Genomic DNA, 25,126 nt, shown 5'->3' with positions numbered 1-25,126 from the left:
TGAACAAAAGCTTAGAGTTCATAAGTGTAATTGAGGCATGTGGTCTCACTGATCTGGGATTCCATGGGCAGAAATTTACATGGTGCAACAACAGGGACATGGAAGTTAGAATTTGGAAGAGACTGGACAGGGCCATGGTGAATGATAGGTGGTTAGAGATGATGCCCATGACTACTGTGGCTCATCTTGCTTCAACAGGTTCAGATCACTCCCCCCTATTACTTGAATGTAAGGAGACTCACAGTAATCCTATCAAATACTTCAAGTTCCTCAACTGTTGGGTGGATAATGAGACTTTCCAGTACACTGTTAGAGTCTGTTGGGAAAGACCAGTAGAGGGTAATCCAATGAGAATATTCCACTTGAAACTTAAGAGGGTGTCTAACACCCTTAGTAGCTGGTCAAGGCAACAGTATGGGGACATATATGAAGCTGTCAAAGAGTTTGAAGAGAAGGTAAAGCAAGCTGAAGTTGATCTCATCCAAGACAAGTCTGAGGATAACAAGATCAAGCTGAATCTTGTGAATGCTCAGTACATTAAATACTTAAAGACTGAACAATCCATCCTTAAACAAAAAACTAAGCTTCAGTGGTTTAAGGAGGGAGATGCCAATTCCAAGTACTTTCATGCTATTATTAGAGGAAGGAGAAGAAGATTATTCATCCATCAGATTACTGATGAACAGGATAATACTATTCAAGGTGATCAGAATATAGCTACTGCTGCATGTGACTACTTTGAGAAGATATTTACTGGTAAGGATGATGCTATCAATGAAGATATCCTCAGATGTATCCCCAAATCCATCACAGATAATCAAAACCAAGCTCTTAATGCTATGCCAACTAAAGAGGAGCTGAAAGAAGCTGTTTTTTCCCTCAGTGATGTATCTGCTGCAGGTCCAGATGGTTTTAATGGCAAGTTCTTCCAAACTTGCTGGGATATCATCAGTGAAGACTTATTCAATTTGGTGAAATACTTTTTTTGTGGGCATTCTATTCCCAAGTTCATCTCACATGCTTGTTTGGTTCTACTCCCAAAAGTAGATCATCCTAATAAGTTATCAGATTTCAGGCCTATATCACTAAGTAACTTCACCAATAAAGTTATTTCAAAGATCCTATGTCTCAGACTTGCTCCTATTCTTCCTCAACTGATCTCTGAAAATCAGTCAGGTTTTGTTAAGGGAAGAAGTATAGCTGAAAACATAATGTTGGCACAGGAAATCACTCATAGCATTAAAAAACCAAAGATGGGAGATAATGTTGTGATCAAATTAGACATGGCCAAAGCCTATGACAGGGTGTCCTGGTCATTTATATGTCTAGTCATGAGAAGGTTTGGATTTGGAGAAGGATTTATTGACATGGTTTGGAGACTTATGGCTAATAACTGGTATTCAGTTATTGTGAATGGAGGTAGGCATGGTTTCTTCCACTCTACAAGAGGCCTCAAACAGGGAGATCCATTATCCCCAGCCCTATTTATTTTAGGTGCTGAGGTACTATCAAGAATGCTCAATAATCTTCATCAACACCATTTGTACAAAGGTTTCCACATGGAGAAGAAAGGTCCATTGATTAATCATTTGAGCTTTGCTGATGATATAATCATTTTCACTTCAACATGTAGTAACTCTCTCAAGCTGATCATGAAGACACTGGAAGTGTATGAACAGACTTCAGGCCAGCTTATTAACACACAAAAGAGTCAGTGCATGATCCCTCTGAATACTGATCCTGAGATCACTGAAAGGGTCACTTCTACCACTGGTTTCAAAACAACTCATGGCCCTATTACCTACTTGGGTTGCCCCTTATATATTGGAGGTCAAAGGATCATATACTTTACTAGTATGGTGTCCAAAGTAACATCCAGAATTAGAGGATGGCATACCAAAATTCTCAGTTATGGGGGGAGAGCTGCTCTTGTGAAGTATGTGTTGCAGTCCCTCCCAATTCATCTCTTATCTGCTGTGATTCCAACTGCCACTACACTCAAACAAATAAAGTCCCTAATAGCAAATTTTTTTTGGGGATGGGACAAAGAAAAAAGAAAATACCATTGGGCATCATGGGAGACCCTCAGCTACCCAACAGATGAAGGAGGTGTTGGCATGAAAAATCTGAAAGATGTCTGCCTAGCAATGCAATATAAACAATGGTGGAATTTTAGGTCTAAGAAGACTCTATGGGGGAGCTTTCTGAGGGCCAAGTATTGCCAAAGGGCAAATCCAGTAATCAAGAAATGGGACACTGGTCAATCAATTATGTGGAAACACATGATGACAAACAAAGCTGAGATTGAGCCTCATATACAGTGGCACCTTAACTCAGGCTCTTGCAGCTTTTGGTGGGATGATTGGTTAGGAATTGGCCCCCTAGCTTATCACAAAGACTGTCTACCTAGACTTAACAATACCACTGTCTCCAAGTTCCTGAAGAATGGAGAATGGGATGAAGAGAAGGTGAGGCAACATGCACCACAGCATCTGATACAGAAGATTCTAAATGTTTCCTTCAAGTACCAACCTGACCTCCCAGATACAGCCTACTGGAAGCTGAATTCAGATGGAAACTTTACATGTGCTTCAGCTTGGAACCAAATCAGGCCTAAAAGGAACAAAACCATGACAGACAATAATATATGGCACAAGAATATACCCTTCAAAATATCCTTTCTTATCTGGAGAGCTCTCAGAAGCAAGTTGCCCACCAATGAAAATATTGAGCACTTTGGTCATGCAGCTGCTCAGTGTTCTTGTTGCTACAGGCCAGGATGGGATACTATAGATCACATTTTTATCTCTGGACACATGGCTAGTCACATATGGAAGTATTTTTCTGACTGTTGGGGTATACAACACAGCAGCAACCCAATGAGGAGCAATATGATGAAATGGTGGCTGGCTAAACCAAATAATGAAGTCCATAAACTATTATTGCAAGCTACTCCTATATTTATTTGTTGGAACTTATGGAAGAACAGGTGTGCTAGTAAATATGGTGGCAAAAAGTCTAGCAGTACTAGAGTGAAATTCTCAGTCATCAAAGAACTCTACATGCTGATCTTCACAGATTTCCCTTACATTAGTTGGCCAAATGACTGGAAGGAGCTAATAGCTATGGTGGAAAGATGCAGCCATGAAATGAAAATCATCCAAGTCAGTTGGCACAAACCAGCATACCATGTGGTTAAACTGAATACTGATGGAAGTGCCTTGGATAATCCTGGAAGAATTGGAGCTGGGGGTATCCTAAGAGATCATAAAGGAAACATCCTTTATGCATTTGCTGCACCACTTGGAATTGGTTCTAACAACCAAGCTGAGGTACAAGCTGCAGTCATAGGCATTACTTGGTGTATTCAACATGGCTACAGCAGGGTTCTACTGGAGGTTGATTCTGAATTACTTGTGAAATGGTTAAAACAAGAGATCACATCTCCCTGGAACATCAGGAAATACATCACAAACCTGCAGGAGATGATCATAATGCTGGATCTCTTTCAATGTAAGCACATCTATAGGGAGGCTAATTTTGTTGCTGATACACTCTCCAAGCATAGCCACAGTGTAGATAGCATGGCTCAATTCTACAGTGTTCAACAGCTTCCTAAGGAAACAAGAGGATATTACATCCTAGACAAGATGGGGATGCCAAATTTTAGGAGGACAAAACTGAAGAGGATCAAACAACCTCCTTGATTTGCATACCAATAATAGTAGTACAGAACTCCCTATGTATAAATTCATAGGTAGGAGTTTTGTAAAGGGGACAATCTCCCTTACTTATTGCATTCCTAGAGCAATCAACCTACCCCTAGAGGTAAGGATTAGAATAGATAGCTTCTTTTTTCTTTTCATTCTTGCTTGTGTAGGTATCAGTAGATTTGGAAAATGGGAACCAACAATTGCAAGCCAGGCAAGGAAAGCTGTAGTGATGCAGCACAGGAACCAGCAATGGGAATCAGCAATCAGGAACCAACTACAAGTAATTAGAATATTGCAGAATTGCTTGTATGTGTGTTTTTCTGTTGGTGGGTGCAGGTACCATAGGGAGCTGGTTCTGAGTACAACTAAGGGTCCTCTCTTGGGAGAAGCCTGCAACAACATGCAATTTAACCTCATTTACTATGGAAGTCACATGGAGCTACAAAAGAGTCTCCAGCAGCCTGTACACCTATCCTTCTTGTTTGGCTTCTTGTCACTTGTCTTTACAGGTTCAAAGTATCTCAACAAAAGAGAAGCAACAACCTGGCATGCTAGGACTTCACCAAATATTCAGCCTCTCACTAATGCTAACACCTTCCCTGCAACACCTGTAACTGAGATTCAGCAGGGTAAGATGTGCAGGGTGAGTTGCAGCAGGTGGACTTGTTCAATGCCCCCCAAACTTTGCAGGATGTTAGAATATATTATTTTGACAAGCCCCAAGAAGTTTCAGCCCAAACGGATAATTGGAGGCGTTAGGCGAGCGACATGGAAACATTCAGCTGCCTTAGGCCTAAAGAGAGGGTCTTTAGTAATTTGGACCCTCCAACTTGGGAAACAAGTCTTCAAACTTTTCAGGACTAAAGGAGAGGATACATATGCTAAATCCATAAAGTTTCAACCCAAATGGACAATTGGAGACGTTAGTCGAGCGACTTGGAAAATGATAACACTCTCCAAAGCTCTTACTGAGGTCCCTTCTTTATTGCTAGTCTGTGTACATTATTTTTTGTTTGGGCTTGTTTGTTGTATTATTGCAGGTGTCTGGAGTAATATATTAGCATTCTTCAACAACAAATACATAGACAAGAGCACAAAAACAACTTCCAAACACCCTGCAACCTCTAAGCTTCAGCAGGGCAGCAGGTGCAGGGTGTGGAGTAGCATGTGGACTTGTCCAATGCCCCCCAAACTTTGCAGGAAGTTAGAATATATTATTTTGACAAGCCCCAAGAAGTTTCAGCCCAAACGGATAAATGGAGGCGTTAGGCGAGCGACATGGAAACATTCAGCTGCCTTAAGCCTAAAGAGAGGGTCTTTAGTAATTTGGACCCTCCAACTTGGGAAACAAGTCTTCAAACTTTGCAGGACTAAAGGAGAGGATATACATGCTAACTCCATAAAGTTTCAATTCAAATGGATAATTGGAGACGTTAGTCGAGCGGCTTGGAAAATGATAACACTCTCCAAAGCTCTTACTGAGGTCCCCTCTCTATTGATAGTCTGTGTATATTATGTTTTGTTTGGGCTTGTTTGTTGTATTATTGCAGGTGTCTGGAGCAATATATTAGCATTCTTCAACAACAAATACATAGACAAGAGCACAACAACATCTTCCAAACCCCCTGCAACCTCTAAGCCTCAGCAGGGCAGTAGGTGCAGGGTAGGGAGTAACTTGTGGACTTGTCCAAAGTCTCCCAAACTTTGCAGGATGGTAGCATATATATTTTTGATAAGGCCCAAGAAATTTCAGCCAAAACGGATAATTTTAGACGTTAGGCGAGCGAGCTTGAAACAATCAGCTGTCTTAAGCTTAAAAAGGAAGAAATTTGCTAAATGGAAGCTCCAACTTGGGAATCAAGCCTTCAAACTTTGCAAGGCTAAAGTAAAGAATATATATGCAAACCTCATGAAATTTCAGCTCAAACGGATAAGTGGAGACGTTAGTCGAGCGACATGGAAAATGCTAACAGGCTCCAAAATCCTATTTGAGATCCATTCCTCTCTACTAACCTGTATATGTCTATGCTTGTCTTTGGTTACTTGCTGTGTATTTGCAGGTTGTTGGAGACTTACACCAACATGCTTTAACATCAAAATCATAGAGGACAACATCTGCAGCAGCTCAACACCTGCAGCAGCCCAACACCTGCAACACCTGCAGCAGCTCAACACTTGTTTGCTTTGTTGCTTGTCTTTGGTTGACTTTCTTTGCTTAGAACCTATTTGGTACTGCTATGAGGGCTGCAGTAACCTTGGGCTTATATGGAGTAGCACACTCAGCTGGCCAACCACACTCTCTATTATCAACACACCCCAGCACCAACCTGCAGCAGACAAGGAACAAATCCAATCCACCTATGCCTTCTCTAATAACTCTAATAACACAACACTTGCAGCAGCTCCTTTCTTGCTGGTTCTTGTTTGTGGTGTAGATGCAGATGTCAGGATGAACTCATCAACATGTGTTTCCAACACCTACATAGAGCACAGCACAGATACAACCACCAAAACAAATACCTTCACTAAGAGGCCTACACAAGGACTATGCAGAGCAGCAACTTCCTTCTGGATTTTGTGGTTGTTTGGTTGCTTGTATTTGGCTGTTTGTCTTGTTGGTTGTGTTTGTCTATGCAGGTACCTCAGCTTCACCCCCCTCCAGGAGAATGCATTGATCTCCATGACCAGTCATTCTCAGCTTCACCAATGCAGCTGGCAGACTGCTAAAAGGACTGCAGTATCTTGGGGCTGCTTTGGAGCAGCACCCTCAGCTTGCCAAACACATTCTCCACTACTAATACACTCCAGCAACAACTCCATCAACCTGCAGCAGACAAGAAACATATACAAGTTTGTTGGTTTTGTTATTTTGTGCAGGTGCTCCAAGAGGCCTAACCACCTCAAAACAAAGACCAACAAGCAGCCTAGGGAACCTGCAGCCACCTGCAGATTGGCAGCCTTGGATGCATTCCATCAACAGCTGCAACAGCTCCACCAACTTGCAGCAGCCAAGGAACAAATACAAGCTAATGCTACAGCAGCTTGCACACCTCTTTGGTTGAATGTATTGTTGGTCTTGTTTGGCTGTGCAGGTACAGGTCTGCAGCAACCATACATTTGGACCACCATGCAGCTACTTCCTTCCTTTCAACCTCCATAGCTGGTAATCATGATGCTGATACAAAGGCACACTTCACCTGGATTTACTTGGTACGACAAGACTAAAAGGAGCAAAGATGAAAGGAATTTCCCATCCCATGCGAGATAGAAGTTTCGTATGCTTGTTCTTCTTCAATGTAGCTATGTCTGGTACGTAGCATAGTTGAATAGGACTAGTGTAGGTTACTTTTCTTTTTTCTCATGGAAGGGGAGAGTCTCCCTCATTTATGCTTTCATAGTTGAATTGTACCGGGAGGAGTCCTCTCACAGGTTTAATGCTTTCTAGTTATAGTTAGTTTCTTTTTTGTATCGGGGATGAGTTAGCCGACCTTAATAGGTTAGCCGACTTATGAACCACCATAGGATCGGAGGTAAGGTTTATGTCCCCCTCCTTGTATTTTTATTTTGATTATTTATGTTAAGGCTTGGGGGTGTTGCTTAACCCCTGACTGTGCACGAGAGGTGGGAGCCTCGTGTAGGGTCTGTTCCCGTAAAAAAAAAAAAAAAAAAAAAAAAAAAAAAAAACCTGAACCCTGAACCCTGAACCCTGAACCCTGAACCCTGAACCCTGAACCCTAAACCCTGAACCCTGAACCCTGAACCCTGAACCCTGAACCCTGAACCCTAAACCCTGAACCCTGAACCCTGAACCCTGAACCCTAAACCCTGAACCCTGAACCCTGAACCCTAGTCAAATGACTTTTGCTTTTGTATGCACTACCAGATCTTCCTTGGAGGTTGGACCAGTAACAGTGTACATATTCCTTGGAAGGAGGTGGAAGCTAAAATGTTTGCACTTAATGCGGTTAGTACTGTGAACCAAAGCCTTGGCAGTAACATATGCATCGTTCTGCTCTCATCTCCTATTTAATGCTTCATTATACTCAATTCTTTGTGGGTTTTGCTAATTAGCGTTTGGACAAGGTCAGAATGCAAAGCAGAAAATGAGAAGAAAAAACATAAAGGGCAAACAAAAGAGAAAATAAACCATGTATTCTTTTCTCAAAATCAGGAACAACAGCGTATTTTACATTTATAACTGTCACTGCAGCAATCAACCTTGGATAGTTTAAGCCATCAATCTTGGTAGAGTTGGAAGCATGATTCTAATGAAACAATACCCGCTGGATGATTGTCCATACTCCTGTTATTGATATGTGTAGCATTGTCAGGTAAAAGTGTATCAGAACAGTGAGAACACTTGGTACTTAACAGCATAGAACATTGACACTATTTTAGCTGCAGTATGAACTCATGCAGCTTTCTGAGAGGCAAAGGCTCAATCGTTGTAGTTAACACCTACTTTTAATTGCATCTAAGCACTAGGTGAAAGCAGATTCCACTTGTGTCTTGTTATAAAGCTCGTATACTTAAACTGTCGTTAATCAAAATCATGAATCGCTTATTTTCAATGTTTGGAAGTGCTAAGATAACGTTCTTAAAATCCAAGTTCTTATAGTCCAAAACTGAACTACATAATAATAGAAGTTGAATTATACCTGGTGACATTTTTATTTAAGGTATCCTCATAACTTGTTTGACAGGTTTAAGGTCATGATCTATTCCTATGACATTTTTGACTATAAAATCCCACTCACTGAATTCTCTGTAAACAATTTTACTTCATCTTAGGTTAGGTGTTTGCATTTTTCCTCAATACATCCCCAAGTAAATGTCCAAATGTATTTTATTAATAATTCAAAGTCATTTTACTAAATCACCAAATGGTGCCAAAACATTTATATAATCATGAACGTAAGCTATCCATCTATCTATACAAAAAACTATCGCAAAAAGAAAAACTTTTTTTTATGTTGAATTGTGTGACCATCTCATTGAAAAGCTTAAGTTGTAAGAGGGAGGATTATGTACTTGAGCTTATTTGGTTTAGCATAATTTAAGTAGTTTTTAAGCAATTAGTGTTGATAAGCACTTCTAAGTGTTTTGGCTGAATCTATGAATAAGCAATTACGTGTTTGAATAGAAGTTGATATGTTTGGTAAAATGGTGCTGATAAGCACTTTTCTGTTAAAATGATGGAAATGTCCTTAAAGATGTTAATAGTAAAATTGAGTTTCAAACTTCTATTTCGTCTTTCACCTAGCATTTTGTTTTGTCCTGCTATATCTACATAATACATTTGTATAGAAAATGTGATATCCCTTATGGGTCGTTTGGTAGGGTGTATGAGGAGAAATAGTCCATGTATTATGTATGGTATTATATAGTACTATGTTTGGTAGGAATTTTGGGCCTATGTATATCTAATACAAGAACAAGGGTGATATCCAAAACTGTAATAATTACAGGGTTATCAAATTACTAAGCCACACTATAAAGATTTGGGAGAGAGTGGTGGAGATGAGGGTGAGGAGAGGAGTGTTAATCTAAGAGAACCAATTTGAATTCATGCCGGTGATGTCGAGTACTGAAGCAATTCATCTTATGCGGAGACTAGTGGAGAAATTTAGAGAAAGAAAACATGATCTCCATATGGTGTTCATTGACCTTGAAAAGGCTTATGAAAAAGTTCTGAGGGATGTTCTCTAGAGGTGTCTAGAGGCTAAAGGTGTCCCGATGGTGTATATTAGGGCGATAAAGGACATGTATGCTGGATCCAAGACTTGGGTTAGGACGGTGGAAGGTGACTCAAAGCATTTTCCTGTTGAGGTGGGGCTACATCAGGGATCTGTGCTGAGCCCTTTTCTTTTTGCCTTGGTGATGGATGAGCCGACATAGTCTACTCAAGAGGAGGTTTCATGGTGTATGCTATTTGCAGACGACATAGTTTTGATTGATGAGAGTCGAGACGGAGTTAATGATAGGTTGGAGGTTTGGAGACAAACGCTGGAGTCCAAAGGGTTCAAATTGAGCAAGACCAAAACAGAATACTTGGAGTGCAAATTTAGTGTTGCGATGGGATGAAGAGGGCAGGGAAGTGAGGCTTGCCACCCAACCTATCCCCAAGACAGAAAGCTTTAAATATCTTGGATCCATCATCCAGAGTACTGTGGACATCGATGATGATGTCACGCACCGCATTGGGGCAGCATGGTTGAAATGGAGGTTAACCTCTGGAGTCCTGTGTGATAAGAAAGTACCACCTAAACTTAAAGGTAAGTTCTACAGAATGGTGGTTAGACCAGCGTTAATATGTGGAGTGAAGTGCTGGCCAGTAAAGAACTCTCATGTTCAGAAGATGTATGTTGCAGAGATGAGGATGTTGAGATGGATGTGTGGACACACTAGGAGTGATAAGATCAGAAATGAGGTTATTTAGGAGAAGGTGGCAGTGGCATCTGTGGTCGACAAGATGAGAGAAGTGAGACTAAGATGGTTTGGGCATGTGCAGAGGATGGGTGTCGACGCCCCAGTTAAGAGGTGCGAGCGGTTGGATTTGGGGGCTATGCGAAGGGGTAGGGGTAGACCGTAAAAGTATAGGAGAGGGGTGATTAAACAAGATATGGCGCTACTCCATATCACCAAGACATGACCTTAGATAGAAAAGAGTGGAGGTCGCGGATTAGGGTTGAAGGCTAGTAGGAATAGAATGGTGTCTTACTGTGTGTCGGTTTAGGGTGGTGAGGTTTAGGCGTGCCTTTATAGTTGTGTTGCTATTGCCTTTGATTATCGCAGTACTTTGCTATAGTTATTGTTCTTGTCTTGTAAATTTTGCATTGCATTTTTTTTTTCATTATGCTATATATATTGTTTTTCTTTCGTACTTGGAACTGTAACTTTTGAGCCGGGGGTCTTTCGAAAACAACCTCTGCATACATCCTACCCTCCCCAGACCCCACTTGTGGGATTTCATTGGGTAAGTTGTTGTTGTTGTTGTATATCTAATACATGTATTAATTATACACCCTATATGGTATTATAAAGTGTATAACTAATACCTTTCATGTCCTACTTGCGTACACTTTACCCTCTCCAGACCCACGTTGTGGGATTTCACTGGGGGGTTGTTGTTGTTGTTGTAATACCTTTCATTTGGTGGTAATAGTAATACATAGGATTTGATTTTATGTTTTATATTTGTAGTTTTGTACTAGTAAATTTATTTAAATAAATTAGCTGACAAATTTTATTTATTTGTAGTTTCATATTTACATAATATAAAAAAATATTTTGCCATGTCAAATTTTTAAATTTTATTTATTTGTGGATTCATATTTACATAATATACAAAAAATAAATTTGTCATGTCAATTTTTTTTGATAATTAATTAGTTGAGTGATTTTGTTGATACAAAGGCCTAATTTAGTGATTTTATTAATACAAAATAAAGTTCAATGACTACTAGATAAATTCTCAAGGTTGAGCGACCTTTTAAGATATTAACTCCATATTAAAACTACAACTTGCAATTTTTATGTGTAAACGTAGATGATTTATTCGATTTTACTATTGTTTACTGTCTTTTCGATTTTAAAAGTAGTGGTCTATCTTTATTAAATTGAAAATTGACGTTTTGTGAGTAATCAATTTATTAAGATGACAATTAATTATCTTTAAATAATTCAATTGAGAAAATAGCAAACATGGCGACAAAATTGTTTTTCTTCTATCTAGTTAAAAGCCCACAAAAAAATAATATTGTCTGACAATTATCTACCTTGACCCAATTACATGAAATAAAAAATCCCATAATAATTCAATGGTATATTGGAAAAAAGCTTTTTGTAGAGTTTTAAACCAAACACAATATTAGGTAGGAAGCAATGAACCAAACACGTGATAAAAAAGAATTCTTGCATTACTACTCTCTGTATTACTAATCTCTGCGTTACTAATCCCTGCATTATTAATCTTTGTACCAAACGACCCCTTAGTACCTCCATGTCATTCTATCTGTCATCTCCAATTGCGGTATACCTATAAATCTTCTGTACATGCACTAGTTGTCATGATCATGTCAATTTGTGTAACACAATATTCACCTCTAGTTTATAGAATATGCCATTAAAGGTGATTATGTTTCACACATTTGTAGAGTGGAAGATTATGTATGCGCTCTTCGTAATAAATCTCTTAACTAATAAGAGACAAGTCCCTGGGATCTCTCCAGCAATACAAGTACCTACAATTATGATAGCTTTATTAGCACTGCAAAATACATATTGATTGACTTTTCACAACAGTGTCAGGTTGGAGCTTAGATGTTAATCATGTCCAATTTGTTATATACATAGTTAACTAGAGCTCCATGCAGGACTTGTGTGAAGACATCACCTAACTGTTCCCCTGTCATGATATGTTTCATCGAGATAATCTTCTGTTATATCTTTTCTTAAACAACAACATACCTAGTGAAATCCCACAAGTGGAGTCTGGGGAGGTGGTGTGTAGCAGCCTTACTCCTACTTGTGATGGGCCAAATTAGAAGCAATATAGACCCTTGTGGTCAGGCCCTTCCCCGAACCCCGCGCATAGCGGGAGCTTTAGTGCACCGGGCTGCCCCTTTATAGGGAGCATCACCATTATCACACTACAACTTAGCAGAGCTGTCTTAAGACTAACCTCATCTATCAACTGCATATCTACATTACCTCGCACATGTATTGTGACATAGCTCATTACTTTGATTCAACACTAGATCAGGGGACTACCACTACTTTTTACTTTTTATACTACACCGAATTATCTCCAACAAGACCTGAATCCTCTTGTTCTCCGGAAAGCTTTAGATCCCCTCCGATCTGCATCTAGAACACTCAAGTGGTTTCTATAGAACAGACTGCGGCAGGTGTTCCTTCGAAGTGACACAAGATTTGGCCCAAATTCTCTCAATGATTACTAGTTGGAGTAGACATGAATTTTCAGACTACACTGCCCAAGTAAGCAGTGTAAAGTCACATTATGTAAGATGGTTTTAATTTCCCAGCTAATCTCCTGTGCATCTCAAGATCTTTAAACAATGAACTCCCTCTGCCATAATTTGTAAGTTGGTCGTCACTAGTGCAAGGCAAGGCTTGGCTTATCACCTCACTTTTCTATTTCAACCAATAAATCAGGTCATTATTCCTCTTAAATGAGAAGGTACGTTTCTTGCGCCTTGTAACTTCAATTCCATAAGATACTTAACAAACCTTTTTCTTTTTTTTGAAACTAATTTTGTGTTCAGTACTTTGTCATTGTTGGAATCACTTCAAAATCTTATTTATACATTCTTTCATTTTGTGAAACTAATACAGAGCACGCTTGTCACGACCCAACCCACTGGTCAGTGCAGACACCTACTCTAACATCTAGATAGGAGAACTCTTCCACCCATTTTTAAAAACAGGTCATGCAGAATAAATGAAAGCACCATGATTCACTTTTATAACAATAAAGAAAAGAGATCAACTTAATCTTTCCATATAAAACACTGAGAAAATTCAATAAAAATCTTTTTGAAAATACCAAGAAAACCTCTCAAGAAATAAATATAAATAAAGTAGACACAACTTTCACCATAGGCAGAGAGAAGTAAAAGTTGTTGGAGATCATCAACGTCTTCACCTAAAAAACATCACTGACTCTGCAACTAGACTATGCCAAGTGGCATAACAAGAGTAGTATCAATACAAACAACACGTACTGGTAGATATCATCAGTCAACCCTAACCACTTACATAATATAAAGTAGATATGCGGAAGAAAACATGCAATAAGAAAATGCACCACCCAAATTTCTATCCCTATGCTCTTTCCATCGCAGGTATAATACCCATAACTAGTACACTTTGATCCTAGCGTTCTACCTCGCTCCGCTGCCAACTCTACCATTTATCATTCCACTCTCTTTTCATGCTAAGGCTTTCCCAAGCCTACCCTTCAGACACACTAAGGCTTCCTAAGCCTAACCCTTTATACACATTAAGGCTTCCCAAGCCTAACCCACACTAACGTTTTCCAAGCCTAACCCTTTATACATACTAAGGCTTCCTAAGCCTAACCCTTTATACATACTAAGGCTTTCCAAGCCCAACCCTTTATACACACTAAGGTTTCCCAAGCCTAACCTCTTATACATACTAAGGCTTCCCAAGCCTAACCTCTTTATACACACTAAGGCTTTCCAAGCCTATCCCTTTCTACCCACTAAGGCTTCCAAAGCTCAACCCTTCATACACTCTAAGGATTCCCAAGCCTACCCTTTGTACATTAAGGGTTTCCAAGCCTAGCCCTGACCTAAGCATCACATGAGACATGAACAGACCATCACACTCACACATACATGAGTCCCACTCATCCTTCAAGTAACCCGAACCACTCAAGGATCCACTAAGACATAGTCTACGGTGTTTAACATGCAATCCCGGTCTACCTAAGAACCATCCCAACATTTAAACAAAGCAATTCGGCCACTCATGGACCAACATGTAATCATAGCCACAGTCAGAATATAACCAAGACTCCAGTCACCCATCTTGAATTAACCTTTGCATGAAAATGTCCCACATTATCACATTAACATATACCTAGTCCACTCAAGGAACCAACACACATATAAGCTATCCTGTACCAGTGTGGTATCCGAGCCAACCAATGATATCCTGTACGCCCAGACTCCCAGTCCTTACTCTGAGTTGATATGCACAATAACCATGAACAACCACAACACAACAAATCAACTCGGTTCTCTCATGGAATCCATACACAAACTATTAGTGTACCGACGTGGTACTCAAGCCAACCATATATGGATATCCCGTACATGTGTAGTACCCATGCTAACCGTTAGTATAATATATTAGGCGTGGTATCTGAGACAACCATGGGGATATCCTGTACCAGGCGTGGTATCCGTGCCAACCATGCAATCACAAACAACATGCATAATCAAATCACAATGAACAATCACACTTGAAACCACCAGTAATTAAAACAGGTTCATTGCATGAGGTTATCAACATGATGTCATTTCATATTAATCCCTTATGTTTTCCCCACATGTATTGCACAAGTATTTCACATGGAATGGTTAACATGAACTCACACAGACATATAGACACATATATATCAATAGCCCAATACTGGATCCCATTATGAACACACATTCATTTCTGGGCCCATGAGTTAATATTGTTCATGTTCATTCTGTTTCCCTTGATTACAACAATTACAATTACCACCAAACCACCTCGACAAGAAAACTCAAGGTTAACAATCAAGAACTATAGAATCACCCTTTAGTCATTATCTTTTCCCGCCTTAACAACAATAAACAACAATCTTTAACCATCTAGACATCGTACCGAAGGCCTAGCCATGATGTCTCTCATCAATTTACAATATAATATGCAATGGGAACAAGTCTATAACTACTAGGTTAAGCCTAGCCTACCTGGACGCCAAACAATTGCTGAAGAACTCTGGACATGAATTTCTGGCTCCTTTTGTGAAGCTTTCGCATGTTCTCGATCTAAAATAATAATTCAAATACAATAAATCAATAAGCGAATTACTGAAAATATTTGGATTAATTAATCCCAACCCCATGCCAGTTTCATGATTATTCCACCCAAATTAGGGCTTTCCCACCATTAATTTGAGTCAAAACCTCCCCTAAGATTACTACTATAGATTCTAAGGCTCAAGAATCAAATTACTAAATTAGGAGAGTAATTAACTTACCTTTAACGAAGAGAACGATGGAAATGAGATAAAAAATGCCCTAGGTTGCCTTTGCAGTTCCCCAAAACTAGATAACCAAATAATGATTGGTTTATGGGACTTTTCTGCTCTAAAACCCGACTTACCTTGCTATAGCGGCCCAAACCTGCTCTAGCGGCTCTGCCATAGTGGGACCACTTGCTATAGCAGGAATTAATTTCCCCGCTATAGCGGCATGACATCCGCTATAGAGGATTGTACAAGATAGAAACTCAGCATTCTCCCCAAAAGGCCCTATTTCTCAACACACCTTCGAACTTTGATGTTCCAAACTAACCCATTCACACCAAGTCCAATATCAGGAGTTCTACTTACCCGAATTCAATTCCGAAAAGTCCTACAGGCTCCTTAGTGTCTTAGCTATTAGATTACACGATCTACGCTTGGACATATCACCCCATTTTCACTATACCTCACCTTACTCAGATTCCCTTTCAGACTGACCTAGCCTGAAATTTTTCAAGAAACTATCCCAAATATTTTCTTACCCAATTTTTTCTGGCTTGGTTTACCCGTAACGTCGGAGGGGTCCTTACAACGCTAGGTATGCGCAAGCTGGCAGGGCACCACCATCATAAAAATAAATTAATTATATATTTATTATTTTAATGTTTCTAAAAATTAGAGATATACAAATCTGAACAATCACTATTTTCTTGAGATGCTCTGCCCAACTCTCTTCACTCCTGCTCCACATCAGATCTTTGTCTGCGCCAGGCTCCCAACTATTAAATTCCCCTGCATTGAACAATCTTACGATGTAATAGTAAGTGATTGAAATCACTCCTTCCATTGTATGCTCTTTTGTGATCACATTGCTTCCTTAAGATGTCTCTAAGCAAATACTTCTTTACATTCGTTTGTTTTGTTGGAGTACATACATGATTTTGAGCTGTAGTTTGTGATCATGTACTTGTATTTTCTGTGGAGATCTTTTTTCAAGGTTTTGCTGAAGGTAAGACTGCATACAATAGACTCTTCCCACTTGTGGGATTTCACTGGTATGTTGTTGTTGTTGTTGCTGTTGTTTTCAGCATTCCTCTTTAACTGTGCTGCATGATTTGATTATAAAAGAGCAGGTAATTTGACAGTAGTCTATCATGCTTTCTGCGCTCTTCTTTGGCTTCACATGTGATTTGTGCTGCATGATTTGATTATAAAAGAGAAGGTAATTTGACATTAGTGTGTCACTCTTTCTGCACTCTTCTTTGGCTTCACAGTGATTTGCATGCTCAAATCATGTTGTTTCTCTGTTAATGATCACTTGACTGATTATGTTTTGCCTACAGTTCATTTATGAAAATGACACAAACTTGATTATGCTAGGAAGTTCACTGTGTTATTTCTTTTCTTTTTCAGATAGCTGAAGTTATTATCACGGAGGCCCAAGACATTGATTTCTCATTTGTTATTCACTTGGTGACAATTTTATCTAGTAGGCCACAGGATGATGCTAAGGGCTTCATGAGACTTGTATGTATTATCTTACTGGATTTTTTTGGTTCGCTTATCCTTGTCGCAAAAGGAGGATGTGAGAATAGATGAAGTTGTTAGGAAGAAAGAGAAACATACTGAAAATTTTATAGACAGTGATTCTGGACTAACTATTTGCTTCAGTAGGTTTGAGTTATACAATATTTTGTACTTTTTGATTGACCTCCTTTCTTTAATTATGTTCCATTTCTTTTGCTGTTGTTCCAAGTATATAAATCAGCTGCAGAGGTTGTTGCTTCCTATTCGAAGTGGATATCTTCTTGTCAAACTAATGCTAGAACTTTACTGTAAGAATTCTCTTTCCATATTCTTTCAAATAAAATAGAAACTGAAGATACAGTGCTGAAACAGGCCATGTCTTATCAGTTTAGGCTTTGTTTTTGTTTCTGATGTATTTTTAAGCTGTAGGCGTTGGTTTCAAACCTTTTTGTATAGCTCTATTGCAGAGATAGACAACTTAACTTGGCCTCAATTGTCAAGTAAACACCCCAACTTTGAGAATACACATCTAGACACCTCAACTTGGTTTAAGTTGGCCTCGTAAACACTCGCGAAATGCCCATGTTATGGGCCAACTTAAACCAAGTTGAGGTGTCTAGATGTACATTATCAAAGTTGGGGTGTTTACTTGCCAGTTGAGGCCAAGTTAAAGTGTGTATCTATCTGTTATGCCTTAAAACCATTTGTCAGGGTAGCTTTAAAACGTCAGCTATTGTTTTTGGTAGCATTTTATAATGAGTTAAGGCGTTTATTTATGTGTTATGCCTTAAAACTAATAATAGTCGGGGTAATTTTGAAACTTCAGCTATAGTTTTTGGTAGGACCCTTTTTTTAATGAAATAAGGTGTTTTATTGTTTGCTTCAAGAAGATCATAGTTACAAAAACAGGTAAATGTTGGCTCCAATGCATTGTTACAGAACTCAGCCCAGGAAGCTAACCAAAGTAACGAAAGGTATATGGGTTAAGCTGGATTAAGTGAACTGATGAAATCTAGGAGGGAGACAACATCATTTACAAGGAAAGGAGTGTTCTAACTAAAAAGATATGAAAGGCATTTAGCCTCCAAAGAGTGGCTTGGAGTCTGTAAAACAATATCTCAAAGTTGGGAAAAAGTACACGACCTTAATAAAACTTGTCTTGTGAAATTGAAAATGAAGAGATTGAAGTGTTTAAACAACACATGCTAAGAAAGTGGCATACACGTTAGAATCAAGCCTTTAAATAAGCATAAATCTATTCTCTATAATAGTCATTAAATATTATGTTATAAGCAAGGATCTCTAATATGTCTAAGAAAAAATATTTTTAAGTCAGTATGATTTTTTTTTTATTTTAACGACCCTTGGGGGGGGTTCAGGGGTTGAGCAACACCCCCAGGCCATAACATAAATAAAAAACAACCAAAATGCAAGGAGGGGGACATAGACCTGACCTCCGATCCTAGGTGGTTCATAAGTCGACTCACCTACTAAGGTCAGTCGACTCATCCCCAGTATTATGAAAGTGTAAACCTAGATACTATGCACCTAAAAGAGAGGACTCCTCTCGATTCAAATTATCTAGGTAACGTAAATAAGGGAGATTCTCCACTTACAAAAGTAAGAAAAGAAAATTCACTATGACCTATTCTAACTAGCTATAATCCAAAAGAAGACATAGCTAGAAAGAAAAAGGGTTAAGCAAAAAGGAGTATAGAGAACTCTATACTGAGTCAGCATGATTTGATTTTTCAATTTGTTTTTTTTTCTCGAACACTCCTACTTGAGAGAGAGAGAGAGAGATGCCCGCTCATGGAAGCGGGAGTTGTGCTGGTAGTGGGAAAAAGTAGTAGTTCCAGATGCTCGAAAGAAAAAAGAATTCATCCGACTTACAGGAGTGCAAGGCTGCCTGCTAGTAGGTTAGCTTTATTTGAGTCTCTACAAAGATCTCAATGCTCTGATACCATGTAATGAAATAAAAGACTTAACAACAGAGATGTATTAAAACTTGATTTTGACATTACTGAACATAAGCTTTTTATGTACTTAATCTCATATATTAAGATAAAGTAGCTATTCTCTACTTACAATATGGTAAGCAGTTATTATCTACTCGTATAAAGGTATCTAAATATATTTGTACATTTAATTAGAGAATATCCTAGAATGTCATATAAAATATTCTACAATTATTAGGATACTATTTTGTACTTGATGAATTTGGAGACATTATACTATAAAACTACATTATTTTTTGTGATTTTCAACGGAACTTACGGGTCAAATTTTCTAATGGAATAGCCCCTTATTTCTTTGTTACAACTGCAATATAAACTGATATTGTTGCTCTTATCAACTTTTCAAGGGATATAAAATGAATGGAGTGAGTACTATGTAATTTGTCTTTACTGTGCTCCTACACTGCTAGAAAAAAGCTTCACCGAATGGGTCTGGGACTTTGTTCCCACAGCATTCGTCCAGCCTGGTTCCAATCTTCCTCTTTTGAGAGCTCCTGCTCCACATCCTCATTCCATGGCTCCGATTTGGTTAAAATCGATTCCCTACATCCTGTTTTTCACGACATACTTTTTCTACAGTTGTTTGTATAGTACCATGAATTTCCCTCTTCTCCTCGTACTCTACCTCAGACAATCCTCGTGACCCATTTCTTCTGCAAAGTTTTTCTGTCCATTTGTGATGGTGAAAGCAATTTTTTTTTACCATTATCAACCATATACCTCTTTTCCCCCCTTGTTTTTGTCCATGAGCATCTCCTGTTGATGTTGTAGTGATGATCTTATATGTTATTTTCAGATTATTTCTTGCAACGTGCATCTCAGAACCCTTATGTTCAGCAGCTTGTGCCAGTGCTTTGCTCAAGTTATGTGAAGATGCCGCTACCCCTATGTATGAACATTCAAGTTTGGAGATCTTACTTTGGATTGGAGAGGTTTGTCCTATAAACTGTATGGTGTCTCAAAATATTTCTACTTGAAGGTCCTTGGTCTTTGTTCAAGTAATTTTGTATTGCAGTATCAGTTTCTGGTAAAAAAATAGTTTTTAGTTAGTAAGACAATGGTTTGAAATGAAGTTCCAATATTATTGACTGGATGTCATGTACTTGTACATGTTCATAGTTTATTGAAATTCAATGAAAATTAAAATTGGAAAGAAAAAAGCATACGATAGTTGATATAGAGAGTGAGATCTTACTTTGGATTGAAGAGGTTTGTCCTATAAACTGTATGTTGTCTCAAAATCTTTCTACTTGAAGGTCCTTGGTCTTTGTTCAAGTAATTTTGTATTGCAGTATCATTTTCTGGTAAAAAACAGTTTTTGTTAGTAAGACAATGGTTTGAAATGAAGTTCCAATATTATTGACTGGATGTCACACACTTGTACATGTTCATAGTTTATTGAAATTCAATGAAAATTAAAATTGGAAAGAAAAAAGCATACAATAGTTGATTTAGAGAGTGAGTGGAGTTGAAAATATAGCTATCCATTTCAATATTATGACCTTATCGATCTTTTTCTATGTCTTGATAGTTGGGGTGATTGAGGGGTATGTTAGTACAAAAAGTTGATAAACATAACGATTCGGTGATTGAGGGGTATGTTAGAAACCCTATTCTGGATATCATAATTTCGAGTGAGTCGTTCGGAGGTTGTAATGTACAATGTTGCCATATTTTATATATATATGAGCTGCTGGTTATGTTGTTGGTTGGCTTTAGGTATTAGGGACGTGATTAAGAATTCAGATAGGGCACATTATAGGGGAGGTGTTGTTTGATTTCGGTTAACACCTTAGCTAATTAAAGAACTAGTCGAGAAGGCGAGCGAGAAAATGGGTTTTATGAATACTCGTAAATAATGTAAGACGCTGAAAGGTATAAGGATGTTGATACTCATATTGCTTTCATGTCACCTAGGTTCACGGGACGACAAGGCGACCGGGATAAAGAATAACCCATGAGAGGTATGTAGATCTATCCTTCTTTTCTTTTGGCATGTCTTAGATGTAAATTATGAATGATATGTATATGATATTTGGGATTCAATCCATTCATAAAGCCCTGAGTATAAGTCAAAACTCTCATTTATTTCTTGATGTTAGGACTCCTATAATGATTGAGTCATTACCTTATAAGCTCTCTGTATAGTGAAAAGTAATACATGTAAAACCTGTCTCTCCTTTTTTCTGGAATGACTTTACTATAAGTAATATACGACATAGGTTTAGAGGTGACTTCATTTATTAGTTTTAGGTATAACTCGTGACTTGTAGTCACTTCTGAACATTAACGATCTAAAAGTAGTTAAACTACTATTCTCGAGCCTGTTATATAATGAATAGTAAGTAGAGGTACCAGCTCCTCTTTTTAAAGGCTCTACGGTGATAATGGTCTCTGATTGCATAAGTTGTGTCTTTGTTTGCATGGTCTATATGATGTGTCTTGATGCATATCTACAATTCCCGAGGCCCCAATTGGTGTAACCCTTAATTACATCTAAAGGGCACTTTGGATAATTACTTTCCTGGTCCTCAGGTGACGGTTCACTTAACTGTTTCATTGAGTCTTAGAGGGTGACTTAGTTGCATATAGTTTTTCACTACTCTACTCGTGCATGTTGTAACCCTTCTTTCTTTGTGTCCCACGATGGGCCAGATATTATATCGGGCGCAGCTTTACCACTTCTTTCATAGCGTCCCGGGCCGGATGTGTACAGTTCTACGCACGATGAGGCAATTTCGTACATGGTGTGTGATATATGTTATGACGATATGATTATTCATTGAGTCCCAGGCCGGCTATAATATGATAATATGTGTGGCGAAATAAGGAAGGAATATCGAGTCCCTCCCTAGAGGGCTGGGTACGGTATGTATATTATGATGGTACGCTATAGACGTACACTACTCCATTCACCGAGTCCCTCACTAAAGGGTCGGATACTTTATGTAAGCATGCATATGAAAATAGAGTGATACATTTGTGACCTCAAGCCTCGTAATGCGGTGACATACACAATAAGATTATATCATATACGATGATATGATACCGTATACGATGATATGATGAAGTAAAATACATGATGATATGATGACATATGAATATGATGAAATGATTATAACACCGAGTTCACTGGAGGGCCGGGCATAGTATATGATGATGTATATGATTACGTGTCCTAAGATGCAGGTACAGTAATTTGTTAATTGTTATACTTGTCCCCTGCATCTCTATTTCAGTTATGATCTCAGTTATGATGTATTATGCTTTACATACTCAGTACATATATCGTACTGACTCCCCTTTTTCTCGGAGAGCTGTGTTTCATGCCCGCAGGTACAAATATTCATTTTGGAGATCCGTCAGCTTAGGATTTTCTCTTAACTATGTTGGAAGTGCTCCACTGTTCTAGAGCCTAATTTTTGATACTAGTCATTTGATTTACATATTTATTTATTCAAGAGTACGGAGGGGGCCCTGTCCCGCCATATGATGCAGTTATTACTCTTAGAGGTCTATAGACATGTGTATGTGGGTTATTTGTAAGTTTGTTCCAGTTATGCTCATATGACGTATTGCAAATGTTCTCGTGTTATGGTAGCCTCGTCGGCTTACGTGCCCTTCCCTGTTATGATACAGTTGAAAGAGGCTACAAGTATATGGAAAAGTTTTTGACCCATTGGGGTCTATGTGTAGTATCACATCACACACGGTTCAACTTAAGTGTAGCTGATAGATACGCATAAGAAGGTCCAGGTTGCGGAATTGGGTCGTGACAAAAAAGTTGGGCTGTTACAATACCTTTAGAGAAGCCAACTTCACAGCTGATGCATTGTCCAAAGACAACCACAAATGCACTTCTCCAGAGCTTTACTTCACTAAGCATGATCTACCCAAAGAAGCTAGAGCTCACCTTGAATTAGACATACTGGGAATGGCTAATTTCAGAAGAAGAAGACTCAAGAGGATTAAGAAACCACTATGACCTCATCATCTTTATTGTTCTAACTTATTCTTCAACTTGGATATCACTATGCATAGTTATAGCTACTTTGAAGATTCCATAGTTAGGACCATTGTAAAGGGGAGAGTCTCCCTTGTTTATTGTTTTCCTAGAATAACCAACTTACCACTAGAGGTAAGGAATAGAGTAGATTTCTTCTCTTTTCTTCTCTTTCTTGGTTGTGCAAGTACATGCAAACCTGCAACATATCATCCAACAATTGGAAGCCCATTCATGTTTGCTTCTTGGTACAACAGTGGCATGGTGCAACATTTGACAACTTGGAGCTTGTCTTGGAGATGCAAGAATGATGCAGAGCTACAGCACTTGAACCAATAATTGGAACTCTTTTCTTGTTTGTTTACTTTGTGCAGGTACTCTACACAACTGCAGCTTCCAAGAACAAGATCCTCAAAATCCAACAACATAGAAGAACTTACAGAGATGCAACAACAATCCAGACCTGCAGCACATCATCCAACACCTGGAGTTCCCTTCATATTATGCTTCCTTATGCAGATATAATGCAGAGTTGCAGCATCAAACAACAATTCCTACAACTACACAACCATCTACACAACTCTAATACATCATACTTGGAACCTTCAGCATCCCACAACATGCAATAACTTCCAGAACTGCAACACTGGATCAAAAACAAACTTTGGAGTTAAATCAATCATCCAGCACATGTAGAGCCTAAGGAGCTGCAGTTTGCCACCAACACTAGAAACAGCTTCCAAGAATTCCAATGGAATTGCTACATCTGATGCAACATATATAGTTCTTCATATGCTTGGTCACACACAAGCAAAGATACATTGATCAAGACACAATCATGAGTCACCCCTTACTTCTTAATAGTTTGGGACATTAGTCGAACGATCTTTAAAAGTTAGTCGACTTAAGTTCCACCTAAGATGTATACTTGTTATTTTTCAATTTAGCTATGTCTTGGTTAGGTTATAGCTTACTTGAATAGGAATAGGTAGTCATTTTTCTATTTCGGTTATGTAAGGGGAGAGTCTCCCTCTTTTATGCATTCTTAGAATTATTGTAACGAGAGGAGTCCTCTCTAAAGTGCATAATCTAAGTTTGCTCACTTTATTTAAGCCTTTCTAGAAGCGTTGTATTGAGAAGAGTCTTCTCATACGAACATAGTTATCTAGGGGCCACTGTATTGTAGAGGGGATGAGCCGATCGACCTTAGTAGGTTAGTCGACTTATGAATCACCTTAGTTTCGGAGGTAAGGTTTATGCCCCTCTCCTTGTATTTTTCTATTTTTATGTATAATAAAGCTTGGGGGTGTGCGGCTCAATCCCTGACCGTCACGAGGGTGGGAACCTCTTGGCAAGTTCCATTTCCCATAAAAAAAACAAAAAAATAAAAAAAACTAAACCCTGAATCCTGAATCCTGAATCCTGAACCCAATCAATTTTTGTAAGAAACCAAGATCTCCGAACACTAAGTGTATGTGCTACTTCAATCTATTACCATAATTAAATAATTTCTTCTCAAAGTAGGCTAGGTGGGGGAAACGAGTGGTATAGACCAATACTCTCTTTTTTCTTTTTTCATTTGGTGTTCGGAGTTCTTGGAACTTTGATTAAATTTGGATCGCATATTATATGGTTATTCACGGATAGCATGAAAACCATTCTAACTAGATTTACTCATCTAATTAATGAAAAAGCGTTTATAGGTTGAACAATGCAATAAGAATCTCTATCCTACATTACAAATACTATTAATTTATCAGAAACACGCAAACTTAAAAAAATTATGATCGTAAATTTATAAAAAATAAAATAAATAATGAAAGTTAAAGAGAAAATATTTGTAATATCAAATAAATTAACGTTAAAAATGACAAAATCTAATTTGTAAATTTAAGCTAAAACATAATATATAAATTTATAAAAAAACACCTAATTAATATAAAATGTTGGGGTGGACTTGGGGGGGAACGGGATGGGGTGGGGGGGGTAGGGGTGGGAAGAGGGGCATGGTCCACACCGTTAAGGAAAGTCGCATGCTGCCGTGCGACTTTCTCTAACGATGGACTTAACGACCGTCACTGACAAAGGGGAAGTC

At 38.5% G+C, this 25,126-nt stretch overlaps 1 long non-coding RNA gene across 1 annotated transcript; it reads left to right on the top strand.

Moving 5' to 3' along the window:
* The first annotated feature begins 7,594 nt into the window (after positions 1–7,594).
* LOC129887977 (uncharacterized) lies at positions 7,595–17,014 on the top strand. The gene is made up of 2 exons (XR_008766526.1): positions 7,595–7,677; positions 16,897–17,014. It is a non-coding gene; the product is annotated as an uncharacterized LOC129887977 (long non-coding RNA).
* The last annotated feature ends 8,112 nt before the right edge of the window (positions 17,015–25,126 follow it).

This window comes from Solanum dulcamara, chromosome 4 (assembly GCF_947179165.1).
Source record: "Solanum dulcamara chromosome 4, daSolDulc1.2, whole genome shotgun sequence".
In the NCBI taxonomy this organism is placed as follows: domain Eukaryota; kingdom Viridiplantae; phylum Streptophyta; class Magnoliopsida; order Solanales; family Solanaceae; genus Solanum; species Solanum dulcamara.
Note: the sequence above shows the minus strand (reverse complement) of the source record. Positions and strands in the feature narration are given on the sequence as shown.